Below are 13,403 nucleotides of genomic sequence, written 5' to 3'. Positions count from 1 at the left end.
TGAGTCAAGAACTTTGACAAGCACTAGAAATACAGAGATGAATCTAGACAATCCTTGCTCTCAAATAGCTCATACTCTAACTGGCAGAAACAGAACAGAGGTGAGTTCCGTTTCAGGACTGATACAAAGAACCAGAAGTCCAAAGGGTTCAGTAGGTCATATGGAAAGGCTTGGGGGTCTTTAGAGTGCATAGTCATATCATAGAACTTTGCCCAGGGGTCTTCAGGGCCCAGAAGTAGGGCAGTTGATAAAGGTCCTAGGATTCAGGGGCAGGGCAGATCTTAAGGGAGATATTAGGGCTTCCCATATTATTGGAAGGATTAATTAATGACTTCTACCTCATCCAGACAGTGTGAACTACCACAGTACTTTTCCTGACCTGGGGCAAAGGAAAGTGGTCAAAAAGCTGAGGGAAAAGTTCCCTTAAGGAGTTTATATACTTTGAAATGTTGGAATGATAATGGCAGGTCCACAGAGAAGAATAATGTAAAGTAGGAAATGATGGCACAAATGAAAGACTAGTGAATTTATAGTCAAAGGGTTCAATTAACAGCTCTGCCATCTTGGGCAAATCAATTGACCCCTCCAGACTTCTGTTTCCTAATCAGCAAAGGAAGAAGAGGAGGGAGATTGACATATAAAGACCCTTCTACTTCTAAGTCAATCATCCAATAATAAGTATTGAGCATTGATAAAAGGCCATTGATTTGACAATTGAGAGATCATCAGAAACTTTGGAGAGAGACGTTTTGGTGGAATGATAAAGTTGGGGATGCAAAGTGGGGAGATAGCAGAGTAGAATGTGTATCTTCTTCACCATCCCAATACTCACTACAAATAACCAAAAATAATACCATAGAATTAAAGCTAAAAGTGGCAGGAAAAAAGTACAGGAGTTGGCAGTGAAATTGAACATCCTGAGAAAACTAGGGAAGAAGGTTTCTTAACTCTCTTGCCACAGCTATAGGCTTTAGGGGCAGGAAAAGAGCAAACAGAATGGAATCAGCAAGATCACCTCTGGGGAAAGGATTGGCAACCTCATTTTGTTTGTTGAGCCCTGGAGCCTGAATCCCCAAGGATACCATCAGAATCCTTAGGTGTGGGGCCCTGGGAACAGCTGTGTCTGTTTCTGCCCCATTTCTGAAGATCCGTGCTGTCTCACAGCTGAGGGTTAAATGAGTGGACACTGTGCAGTCTGTGGGTATCTGGCTCTGAGGACAGGAGTTCAAGCCTTTCTGCTAGCAAATGAGGGAATTTGATGGTTCAAGGAACATGGGTGGGAAATCTGCCCTTTACCAGACTACAGCAGTAGGAGAGGAGGTGTGAGGAAGAAACATGCAGTGGTGAATGTGACTGCTGAGGTCTGGGGCCCTATCAACTGTAGCCACTCCTAGGAGAATGGAATCTCTGATTTCTGCCACTATGGGAGATGTACTGGTTATTTACAATAGCTGTAGTAAAACTGCCTGGGGGACTCTGATTGGGACCCCTGAGGTCAATCACAGACTAAGGCTTAAGCAGGGGACCTGGAACTATATAATATCCTGTATTATAAAAATTTATAATAAGTTAATAGGACTTAGGTTAAAACAAATGCACACAAAAAATTCTGAAACCTGAGTAACCCAGGAGTTCAATAAAAAGCCAATAATTAAATTTATTGGCCTGACCACTAAAACTTTCAAAATTAATTAAAATGACCAAGGAAAGGATAAACAACCCAATTTATGATAGCTACAGAGAACATCTCAATTCAACCTCAGAGGAAGGTGAAGTAAAAATATCTACTTCAAAAACAGCAAAAAATACAATAAATGGTCACAAGTTTGAAAAGAGCTTTTGGAAGAGCTTGGAAAACATCCTCAAAAACCAAATGAAAGACACTGAGGAAAAATGAGAAAAAAAGAGCAGTTCAACAAAGTAAAGAAAATTATGAAAAAAAAAAGATCAGCCAAATGGAAAAAGAGATCCAAAAGTCAAAGAAGAAAATGATAGGTTAATGATTATCTAAGACAACAAGAAATAATAAAAGAGAATATGAAACATCTTATCACAAAAACAACTGATATGGAAAACAGATCAAGAAGAGACACTATTAGAATAATTGGACTCCCAGAGAATTACCATAAAACAAATACTTTCATACTGGAAGGAATCATGAAGGAAAACTGCCCAGAAATTCTAGAATCTGAAGATAAAATAGAAATTAAAAGAATCCACCAATCACCATCTGAAAGAGACCCAAAGATAAACATGCATAGGAACATCATTGCTAAGTTATGAAGCTCCTAGGTCAAGAAGAATTTGATACAAAGGAAAAAGCAAAAAAATAAATATAAATACTATGGAGTTACAATCAGAATAATAAAATTCTTAGCATCCATAACATTAAAAGAACACAGGACATGGAACACAAAATTTCATAGACTAAAAGAATTGGGCTTAGAACCAAGAAAAATATGTACAGTAAAGATGAGCTTAATTTTTAAAAGGTTAAAAAAGTGGTTATTCAAATGCTGAGTTTCAACAGTTCCTGAGGAAAAACTCAGCAGAAAATCTGATCTATAAGAAACTTTAAAAGGTAATTAAAGACTAAACATTAGCAATCCAAAAAAGGTCAAATTGTTTAATTCCTGTATGAGAGGACTGGTAATACTAGAACCCTATGCTCAGCAGACTTGGGATAGTGAGCAATATGTACAATTAAAAGGGTAAAACTTTTCTTAATACACAGAGAAACAGGAGGGAAAGAGGATGGGATAATTGAGGGACTGGGATGAGAACTACATATGAAGAGGTAGAGGGATAAGGTGAGATGATAGAGAGGGACTCATGACAAAACAGGGGAGAGATTTTTAGAATTGAACTCATATCACGAAATAGAAAGGCAAAGTTGAATAAGGAAAGGAATTTTGGAAAGGTGGATAGAATAAGAATTAAAAGGCAAGAAGGAAGGGACAAGGGAAACACCTTTGGAAAGATGAACCAATTAGGAAGTAGGAGGGCAAAGGGGCAGGATAGGTTAGGTTTTTTGGGAAAGGGTGTGAATTGGAGAGGTATTAGTCAAAGGAACTTGTATATCTGTGGAAGGATATAGTGGAAAAAAGGGAAGGATAAAGTGGAAAAAAAGGGTACAAAAAATGAGGTGGAGCAAAGTAAATGGAATTGCCTAGCTAGTAACAATGACATTGAATGTAATGGGATGAATTCACACATGGGAAGAATATGGATAGCAGAAAGGATAAAAAAAAACAGAACTTGGCAATATATTATTTATAAGAAACACACTGCGAATGAGAGAAACACATAGCATGAAGGTAATTGGCTAGAATAGAATATACTATGCCTCAACTGATCCAGGGAAGGAAGGGGTAACAGTCCTGATTTCTGACAGAATTGGGGCTAAAATGAATATAATTAGAAGAGATTAACAGGGTAACTATTATGTTTAGGGGTGGGGAACTGTAGATAATGAAGCATTATCAATATTGAATCTGTATGTACCAAGTGTTATGGTATCCAGAGTTTTTAAAGGAAAAACTAAATGAGATGTAGATGGAAATAGATAGCAAAATAGAAATAGTGGGGGACTTTAATTTTTCCCTCTCAGAACTAGATAACTCTAATTAAAAAGTATATAAGAAAGAAATTAAGGAGATGAATAGGACCTTATATAAGTTAAATATTATAGATATTGAGAGAACCCTCACACACCTTGCATGAAGATATTTGTAGGTCTAAGCCTAAGCATACACATAATCCAAACAGTTTTTAATGGTACAATAATGATTTAGAGAGCATACAAATTGTGCAAAAGTCTTACATTAATACTCATCATTCTATGGAGTTAATCTTACATTCCTGAGGGGAACTGGGAAAAAAGTTCCACTGGGTATGACTAAGCTAGAAAGAGTTGGTTTTGGAAAAAGTCTGGTCCTGGCAACAGATTGTGTCTACTGCCTAAGGACCAATCTAGCAAAATTTGGTCCTGGCAATATATGGTAACTAAGAATCAGATGGGTTATAATGATTAAATAAGATTATATATAAATATATATAAAGATTAAATAAGAACATGGAGAAACAGACTTAATATTACATTGCTAGAGCAGTTGTGAATTTTTTTTTTAGAAAACAAAATGGAAATAGGCATTAAGAACTGTAAAGTTGTGCATGCTCATTAACTTAGAAATCTTATTACTAGGATTAGTCCCTAAGTGTATTATTGAGATGATAAGAAGCTGAGAATATATGGAAAATATTCATGAAAACTTTGTTTATAATGACAAAATAACTAGAAATAAAAAAATGCAATGAATGGGAGAAATGACTGAATAGTAGGAACTGAACCAGCAGACAAATAGAGAGACTGAAGATATGTGAGAAAGGGATGACAGAAGGGGTAATCTGTTGGATACAGTATAGAATAAGATCACTTGGAGAGGTAGAAGGGTTTAACTTTATGAGAAGCAGGATCACATCTTCTTGTGAGATAGGGATAATGGAGAAAATAGTGGCAGAAGGGACCCAAGTGATAGGAGCTCAGGAAGAGAGAAGAGGGAGCTCATAGTGCATGGATGGCCTTGATTTATTTTTGTAAAAATGAGGTGAGATTTTCAAATGAGAGAATAGGAGGTGGGGGAGCCAAGGGAGGGTTTAAGAAAGCATGGAAATATTTGGACGAGACATCATATAGCATGGGATAGTGAATTGATAAGGGGTGTGTAAATATATAACAGCAGTGAGGGCACAGTTGAAGTTATGTAAGATAAATTTGTAGTGAATCCAGTCACAAGAGCTGCATGATTTTCTCTGTCTTTTATCAGCAGCACATACATAGCAGCCAAGGCAACAAATGATAGGAGGGATACAAAGCAGATACTTGACTGGGCATTATCACCAATATAATAGAGAGTCTAGAAATTCAAGAGAGAAGGACAGTGTAGAGCTGATTTGGTTCACCAAAGAGTCAAGATACAAAGTGGAGTGGGTGGGTAGTGTAGGGAAGATGGCCTTGGAGAGAACTGAGGGGCAAGGGATAGGAATTCACAAAGCAGATGAAGACTAGGGTTTTGTAAGGGAAGGTAGGAGGAATGATTAAAATCTAATAAATTATAGAATTACTGAACATAGAAGTATATTTGTGGGTAATGATTAAGGGCTATAACTACCTTTGTATGTGGCTGAGAGCTCATTGGAGATAAGTAGGATAAAGAACTCTCAGTGATTAGAGTATTTGATAGATAATCAATATGTATGTTGAAGTTTCCTAATAAAAGAGCATGAGTTGGGGAGGAGAGAAAAACTGTGAACTAAGTTTTGAACTCACTAATTAAGGAAAGGTAGTGCCCTGTGGATCTGTAGAGAGCATCTATCAGAAATTTGATTGTATGATAGAAATGACTAGCATGGAATTCAAAGGAACAAAGGTTACTGATTGATGGTGGAAGGGGGCACCCTGGAAGTGGCAGTGGTGAGCAAGGAATATTCCAACTCCATAGACCAGTGTGTTGAGAAAAATGAGCAAATGAATGATTTTTGGCTGTGTATTATGAGCATTATGTGCAATATGAGATTAGAGATTCAAGAGAGGAGGACAGTGTAGAGCTGAATTTGAACACCAAGGAGTCAAAATGGAAAGAAGAAGAAAGGGGGGATACTAGTATAGGGAAGATGGCCTTGGAGAGGATTGAGGAGTCAAAGGATTGGAGGTCATAGAGCAGACAAAGAGTAGAGTTTTGTCAGTACTTGAAAGGGTGGCTAGGGGGACTCTGTCATGTGGGAAATTCAGATTTCAGTAAGTGCTTAGAGATGAAAGGAGTGGGAAAGGAAATTTTTGCAATGAAAGGAAGTTTATTGCCTGTTGAACAGTCATTTCAAAGGGCTAGATGAGTTAGATCAAAACTTTGGGTTGAGAGGGTTGAAAAAGATGAGAGTAAGTAAAAGGTGTGTGGAATGGGGTTTGAATGAAGTTCTATAGGAGTTCAGAGTCATTGGGATGTGAAAAGTATGACCAGGTATGAGAATGTTCATTGTTGAGTGGGGCGGGGGGTGGCGGCAATTTTCTATCTTCCAAGAACAGGTTTAGCAGGAGATATAAGGTCTGAAGTCAAAAGAAGGGTTATTCTTCTTTGCACCAGAGGTTCTAATATCCCAGTTGGGAGATGGGTCTGGCAGCAGGAAATAATTGCTTTGTTTGGACCCAAATTGAAGTAGTTGCTTAGTAATCTCCCTGAAGACAGAGACTATTCCATTTATGTTTCTGTGTCTCCACTACCTACCATAACACCTTTCATATGATAGATATTTGATAAATGCTTACTGTTTATTTATTTTATTAGCTCTATGAAGACTTCATTAAAAGAAATTCTAGATAGTGAATCAGAGAAAAGATGTTTACCACACCATCAGTTGCCATTAACATGACCAGTCTTTCAGGCAAGAAAAAGAAGGGAAGAAAATATTCTAAGCAAAGAGAATGGCATGAGTAAACATCTCAAATTTGGAAGATCTAAGGAATGTTTGGGAAATGTATATAAAGCTGGACATGTGGAAGATTTTGAAAGCTTGGAAAGATCAGCAAATGAGTGTGAACTTTACTTAGGAGGCCAAAGATAGCTGCTGAATATTTTTGAACAAGGAATGGCATGACCATATCTCTACATAAAGAATTTTATTCTGGTAGCCATATAAGGTTTGGATTAAGGAAGGTAGGGAAAAACAGTTATCAAAAGTCTATTATAATAGAACAGGTGTGTGGTAATGAGGACCTTACCAAAGGGGTGGCAGAGGGAAAAGAGAGAAGAGGCCATATTTGAGATATATAATGAAGGTAGAACTGACAGGACTTTGTAACTTAGATATATGGATGGAAAGTGTGGGAAAGGGATTAAAAGAGAACCTCATGTTTTCCATGTAGAAGATAGAGTAGATTGTGGTACCACTGAGAGAAATAAGTGAAATGAGAAGCAGCATATCTCAGGAGAAAGCTAAATGCAATCTTAGCCTTCCAGTTAATGGAATTTCAGAGATGCTTTTGCCTCCTCATTTCTGATTGATCTTCAATTGGCAGTGACTCCTAACACTTTAGCTATAAATTTTTAATTCATTTACCCTCCCTCACTTCCTAGGAGGCAGTTGGGGTTCGATTCTGGCTTTGAAGTGCTAAGAGTTCTTTAAGATAAAGAATCTCTATTTTTGTTGACTCACTTTATCCTTGACCAGTATTTCAAACCAACCTTATTTCTGCTACCCACTGGCATTCCCTGAGATTGTCTCTCTGCCTGATTATGTCTGCTTAAGAAATACCAACAAGATGCAATATTCTCTTCTACAAAATGGAATACAGATACCAGCTGGAAAACAAACAATAATAAATGTATGCATCATATCACTTATGAAACAGAAAATCTCTTAGTGTTCTGAAATGAAGTAATTCATTAGTTGAACCATCCATCTATTCATTCATTCATTCATTCATTCATTCAAAGTAACAGTCCTTTCAGGATTTGGGGATCAAATGACGCTGTTTTGTATCTCTCATGATTTTCTTACTGATATCACTCTCATTCCTTCTCCAAAATAACAGACTCTTTTTTATAAACTCTCTCCGTGCAACATATTTTTGTAGCTTTTGTTGTAATTTAGTCATGTTCAAGTCTTCATGGCCCCATTTGGAATTTCCTTAGCAAAAATACATCTTAAGGATAAGGAAACTGAGGCAAACAATGTTAAGTGATTTTCTCAGGATCACACATCTAGTAAATGTTGGAGGCCTAATTTGAACTCCAGTCTTCCTGCTTTTAGGCCTGGTGTTGTATTCACTGCATCACCTAGCTGCTTCAATAAAAAATCCTGGCAGATGCCTAATATCCAAAAACTAATCAGGGCATTCAATATAGAGAAATAGGGTCACCAAGCTAGAATTATATCTATCTTCTCATTTAAATATTATTTTTCTACTGGAAGTCATTTTTAGGTTCAACTTAGGTTCAATGAGGAGAGAGTGCCATGCAACTGGTCCTATGAGTCAACTGTTACAATAAATATGTAATTTTAAACATCAACTGGTGGGATAAGTATAAGGACTAGATCTATGATTTCATTGGAATAGGAAATTTGTCATCTGAGAACCTGGACTAATAGGTTAAAGTGACCTGACCAGAGTCAAACAACCAATGAGCCAGGGACAGGATTTGAAGCCCAAGTCTTCTTGTATTTGAGATTTGCTCTCTATCTAATATACTATGTTTGCTCTCATAATGAGAAGAAATATATATTTTTCCTTCTGGAGAGACACATATCTGATTTCATAATAACAGTTAGTAAAGAAACAAGATTCATTTAACTGAGGTTTTCTATAGAGCCAGTTTTTCTGCAATTCACCTGTGTACCATTAAGCAAGGGATTTGTTGAATGAATGAATGGAGACTCCTAACGCTAAATACATATGACCTTTTGATTATCTATTCTTTGGGATTATATGCACCACTGCACCCTTTTATTAGCAGGGCATATTGAGAGTTGACTATACATATGAGGGAAAATTCAGGTTTCAAACACTGGAAAACATTTGCAGTCAAGCAGTGCCCTTAAATTCAATAAGCAAATACTATTTTCTTATCCTTCCCAGTTTGTTGGTTTGTGGAGATAGCTTCCCCTTTAACTGTTCCTTTTGCTTTCCCCAAATACAGAAAGGGCTATGAGTCATCTGATTAGTGATTTACCTCCTCTTAATTAGATGCAGTTGATTGGACAACCTTCCTTTTTTAAAAATTAGGGACTGTTTTTTTCCTTTCTGTCAACTTTCCTGCTGGTAGATTAACTACCCACTCCATTCTCATAGTAGGCGGGCCTATTGCTATGATGTCATGGTTTGTTAGGCAGAAGATGGGGGATGCTTCCACAATAAGCCATAAAATGTAGAGCTTGGGAATTGTGAAAATAGAAATTTGTGCCAAGCTTGATGGCTATGATAAGTCCTGTTGTGTTGTGTCATGGCATGGGGATGACCACCAATCAGGAAACCTATTTATGGTACATTTAACCAATCTCTTGATGGGGACCCTCCATCAATGGGCATTCTTGGATATTGTAGATGGGCCTTTTCATGAGATGAGACTGTCTTAAAGGTCCCTTCTAGTTCTAGAGTTATATCTCATATATAACAGAAGCAAAAGCAGCATAGCACAATGGAAATTATGCCAGGTTTGCAGCGAGGCTTTATAACACTGAAATTAGGGCAATGTCAATAATTATATTTTAGTCAATAAATATTCATTTGTTTATTTTTAAAACTCTTATCTTCTGTCTCAGAATTGATACTAAATATCTGTTTAAAGGTAGAAGAGCTTAAGAGATGGTAATTGGTCTTAAATTACATGCCCAGGGAAACACAGCAAGGAAGTGTCTGAGGATAGATTTGAAACCAATATCTCCCATGTCTAGTCCTGACTCTCTATTTACTGAGCCACTTAGGTGCCCCTCCATAAATATTTAATAAGTGATGAGTATGTGCCAAGGTTTGTGTTAAGGGATTACAGTGTAAATATGAAAAAAAAAGCAATCCTTGCCCTCAAGGAGTTTACAGCCTAATGGGGGAAGACCACAAAAAAGAAAACTGAAAGATAGAGAAAATACCTAGTGTGGGTTCATGAAAAGAAATCCCAAATGAGTACAAGGCAGAGATGTCGAAGAAGCCAAACATGAGGACAAATGGATGAGAAATGAAGGACTGCTGATAGAAGGAGAGATGTCTAGCTGTAGGAATCAGGGAATAAGTTAGCGATCGAATGGAAATGCAAAGGAGAACTTGGGATGTCCACCCAAAGGCATATTACTGCTATGTAATTTGGAATTTTGTTGCCTCAAAACAATTCTCTCTTGTCTCAGTTGCCTATTGATGACTGGAGGCAAGAACAAGTTCATAATGAAGGAATGTGAGAAACATTACAAGAAACAAAGCGAAGGGCTTATCCTCAGGAGCTCATGTTTCATTTCTCATTGGGGACCTTATTATTAAGACCATGGGAAGGTCAGAGTTGTGCAATGGAGTGCTATACCAAAGTGTAACACATCTTAGACATGGTACCGGGAAGGAGGTGAAGGCCTTATGCATTTTGTATGGTGTCTATGAAGATATTGATGATACATTTCAACATCTGGGTCAAGTGATAACTTTTGGATTAGGGAGAAATAGATTTTTACTGTCCCTGATGGCCTAAATATGTTGTTTATACTCAATGTATCCAAAAGCAACTAAATAGGGCAATAGATAGAAGTCTGGGTCTTGAGTCAGGAAGCCCTGAGGTGAAAACTAACTTCAGATATTTAGTCTATATTTTGCCCTAGACAAATCACTTAACCTGTGTCTGCCTCAGTTTCCTCAATACAAAATGGAGATCATGTTAACAGTTACCTCCCAGGGTTGCTCTATCAAATGAGATACTATTTGTAAAACATTTCACATAGCATCTAGCACATATTAGGTATTTAATACATTTTCCCCTTCTCTTTCTCTCTCTCCCTCTCTCTCTCTCTCTCTCTCTCTCTCTCTCTCTCTCTCTCTCTCTCTCTCTCTCTCTCTCTCTCTCTGTCACATTCTCTTCTTTCCACCCTCTTCTTCTTTCCTTCCTTCCTTCCTTCCTTCCTTCCTTCCTTCCTTCCTTCCTTCCTTCCTTCCTTCCTTCCTTCCTTCCTTCCTTCCTTCTTTCCATCCTTCCTTTCTTCCTTCCCTTCTTCCTTCCTCCCTCCCTTTTTCACTTCCTCCCTCTGTCTCTCACTTTCTTCCTTCCTCCTTACCTCCCTAACCCTGATGAACTAGTGAACAGTAATGATAGATAACCAACTAAATAGACACTAAGTAAGAAAAGCCCACCCAGCTGTTAAGTTAATAATTGTAAAGCCCTTAGCACAATGCCTGCCCAATAATAAGTGCTACATAAATTTCTGCTATTATTATTATTATTATTATTAGCTAACAAAGCAGGTGAAAGTTTAGTTTAGTAGATGATTCTATTAAAGTTGAAATTTAGAATATGTACCCACTAGAGAGTTATAATCCAATCAAGAATATCTAAACTAAAGGAAGGAGGGCAGCTAGATTGAGAGCCAGTCTTAAAGAGAGATAGTCCTGGATTCAAATCTTGCCTTTGACACTACCTAGCCATGTGATCCTGGCCAAGTCACTTAACCCCCATTGCTTGGCCCTTACTGTTGTTCTGTCTTGGAACCAATACCAAAAATAAAAATAAAATAAAATAAAATAAATGAGAACTCTTGAGCTTAGGAGGAAGGATAGAACCTGGAGACAACCCAGAGTCAAAATGACAACGTAATGATATACTGCATATATAGGAAACTATGATTGTGAGCATGAAATATTTACAAACTCAGAAGAAGGACCACCAGAGACCAAAAGTCTACCAATCATAGTTTCAAAAGGTCTCTGCAGAAGTGCCCTGTCTGGCTAGTAACCAGGCTTACTTAAAATGCAATAAGGGAAACAGGAAGAGATGGTTACTCATACAGTCACATGACATTCCTTAATGAATTATATAGAATATAGACCACTACAATATATGTCATTATGTTTTGTATTATATATTGTTGCTAGAGTACTATATTTCTTTCCCATGAGCGCAGTTTTGAAATCTATGAAACTTTGAGATATTTGCTGTAAAATACTGATAAAAATTTCCCTCAATGTACTATTGCAAAATATTCATAGGGCTTATAATTTGACACTTATTTGCAATCATCTCATGCATACATGACTTATTATCAGGCTTGAAGTACACCATCCCAAACCATCTTAACCAAGGGAATTCTGTAAAATGTTAAATTCTGACACACCCATAGACATCCTGGTGTCTCTCAAGTTTATTTTCAGGGACTAGAAATTTCTCACTGTGGGGAGGGTGTAAGCAAAAGATTAAAGAGGTGTGTGTGTGTGTGTGTGTGTGTGTGTGTGTGTGTGTGTGTGTGTACAAAAGAGCTAAAAGACAGAGACAAAGTCTTCAAATTCAAAACAAACCTTCCTAGAAAGGGTGAGAGCCTTCAAGAACTTATGAACAGAAGAACTTAGAGACCAGGAACTTGCCTCCAGGGCAAAGACTGATTTGACAACTTTGTCCCTAGACACTCATTTACATAATATTGCCTAAGGATTATGGGAGCTGTAACTAACTGAATTGAAAGTAATCACCTTGAAACAAGGGATGTCTTACAGAAGTGCTTTTGAATCAAAAAAGATTTGTCAAATAGGAGTGAAGAGATTTCCCAAATTTCTGGCTGGTAGGAAAAAAGCAACTTTAGAGATGAGGAACTGAAGGAAGGAATAGAAGTGTTTATAGCACCTACTATGTGCCAGATACTCTGGTGAGTGCAACAAATATAATCTCATTTGATCCTCACAGTAATGCTATAAGGTAAGGGCATTGGTTATCCCCATTCTGTAGTTGAAGAAACTGAGTCAAAGAGAGGCTAAGTAGACTTGATTATTAATTATCACACAGCTATGAAGTACCTGAGAACACATTTGGACTCAGATCTTCCTGATTCTAAGCCCAGTACCTCTCTATTCACTGTGCCACCTAGTATTCAAAAACAAAAAGGTTATGCCCAGCTATTTCTAAGCTAGTTTTCCTTGCCCTGGCTCTATAGCACCTCTTGATCCAGCTCATGGCTGATGGAAGAAGATCCTGAAGCTTTCTATTGATGAGGAAGCAAATCCAGGAGGTCAAAAAATGACCTACTTGAGACACTGAACTCTAAGAAGGGCCAAGTGGCAAAGTAAACTTCCCAACTCAGCCTTCCAGAAACTATGTAGTCTATCTGGCTTCATCTGCCCAGTCCAATAGTAACCAAGACTGGAACCAGAACAGCCACCATTTACTCAGCTGATCAGTGTAGTGATCTGTCCCTCCAAGACAGAGGAATACTAAGCCCTACCAATCTTCTGTTTCCTTAGAGAAATTCCTTAGAGATAGACTGGCTAAAGAGTAGAATACATAGTACAATGGCCTGGCACATAGTAGGACTTCATAAATGCTACCCTACTGACTGACTCATCCATCACTTCCCATATACCCTGTGATGTATGTTTGAGAACTCTTTGGAATGAGGACACTGAGGGTGTCCAATTCTGGAGTTATGAGTTGCTTTTTAATATATGTTCCCTCTCTGTGAGGGAACTAAACAAACACACTGGTGGGGAATTATGAGCTAGTGAGAAAGATAGCCACCCACAAAATCACTCTGAGAACCCTAAATATAATAGTGGCCAACTCTCTGGGGCTTCAAATTTCCAGAGTCAATAGGAGTTAGGCAAATGAATCTCAAAGTGAGTGTTACTATAATAAAAAACAAAATAGAAAATAAATAAAATATAGAAAAAGAAAAAA

Source organism: Monodelphis domestica, chromosome 2, assembly GCF_027887165.1.
Source record: "Monodelphis domestica isolate mMonDom1 chromosome 2, mMonDom1.pri, whole genome shotgun sequence".
Taxonomy (NCBI): Eukaryota; Metazoa; Chordata; class Mammalia; order Didelphimorphia; family Didelphidae; genus Monodelphis; species Monodelphis domestica.
This window is presented reverse-complemented; position numbering follows the sequence as displayed.